Raw genomic sequence first — 1,436 nt, 5'->3', positions numbered from 1 at the left:
TACTATGTCCAGGGGCGTAGCTATAATTGAGTGGACGGGTTCAAAGAACCGGGGCCCCCAGTTCCTGAAGGCCCTCCAGCTCCACCCCTGCCTATTTTCTTCATGATGTCCCTCACTTCAAGGGACCACCAGGAAGAGGGGTGAACACGGGCCCCCTCTCCCCTAGCTATGCCCCTGACTATGTCCATCTAGTCACTATTGTATCCTCTATTGCTACTTTTATAGAGGATTGCATAGTTTAAGACTGAGATCATTCTCATGACCTCATGCCACCACTGGGGAGGTCTGTGGGGAAAGCAAGAGCTCGCTTGCCTTCCCTGGCAGACGAGCAGCACTGTCTTCGTCTTTGCCATGTTGTGCACCCGCACGTGGGGTGGCAAAGGCAAAAGCTGGGAGAAGAAAGACTTCCCACCACTCCCACACCCCAGAATGCCCCATGCCATGCTCGCTGCAGCCACTCTCTCTCCCTGCCCTAGCTATCTGTCAGAAATGCTGGTGGGACAGGTGAAAGCCTTTTTAGCTGGGGGTGATTGTTCACATGATCCAATACTGAGGTAAAATGAACCACAGGTTCATTTTACCTCAGTAAAACACCAGGTAAAAAAGTTGGGCTATCCTCTTCTGGAACAGCCAGGAGCCCTCTTCTCCCAGCACTCCAGACAACACCAGCTGCTTGGAGTAAGAGCCTCATTGTGTTTTTATTGTTTTATATTGTGAGCTGCCTTGTACCTGTTTTTAACATGGAAAGGAGGGATTTAAATCATTTCAAATAATAAATAATCTCTACTCCAACTGGCAATAGCTCTCCATGCTTCAAACAGAGGTACAGTATTGCTTCTCTGCCTCTTGGCTAAGATCAAGTGTAGTGTGTAGAGGTACAATAACTTAAGATATTTTTAACTGGAAGTGCTAGATATTGAGTCTACATAAGAACAGCCCTGCTGGATCAGGTCCAAGACCCGTCTAGTCCAGTATCCTGTTTTGCACCTGGTACTTCCTTCTTGCAAAGATCTGATAGCCACCCATAATGCAGAGTGGCAACACTGTAAAGCGAAGCAATTTCCTTGAGCCAGTAATATGAGGGAAAACCATTCCTCGTCAGATACTACATGTGATGGAGGCAGACTCAAACCAGGATCTGCCCCAAACATGTATAAAGTAGGAACACATTTTAGAGCAAAAGCAATACATCAATGGGGCTGGGTGCTGAGTCCAGAGGCGTAACTAGGGAAAACGGCGCCCGGGGCAAGCACTGAAATGGCGCCCCCCCACCATGCCCCCCCTTAGGTTTTTCCTCACAAGCACCCGCCGCCGCCGCCAAGCCAGGCCACTGACTGGCAGCCATGCACCAGCAAAGCAATGGGGGGGGGCGCAGGTGGTGCAGAAGGGACCGCTTGTGGGGAAGGGGGCACCGACGCGCTCCCTTGACTGCTGCA

The 1,436-nt window shown here is 50.5% G+C and overlaps 1 pseudogene; it reads left to right on the top strand.

Annotated features, from left to right (window-relative positions):
• The first annotated feature begins 830 nt into the window (after window positions 1-830).
• LOC128325508 (uncharacterized) lies at window positions 831-962 on the top strand (annotated as a pseudogene).
• The last annotated feature ends 474 nt before the right edge of the window (window positions 963-1,436 follow it).

This window comes from Hemicordylus capensis, chromosome 4 (assembly GCF_027244095.1).
Source record: "Hemicordylus capensis ecotype Gifberg chromosome 4, rHemCap1.1.pri, whole genome shotgun sequence".
Taxonomy (NCBI): domain Eukaryota; kingdom Metazoa; phylum Chordata; class Lepidosauria; order Squamata; family Cordylidae; genus Hemicordylus; species Hemicordylus capensis.
Note: the sequence above shows the minus strand (reverse complement) of the source record. Positions and strands in the feature narration are given on the sequence as shown.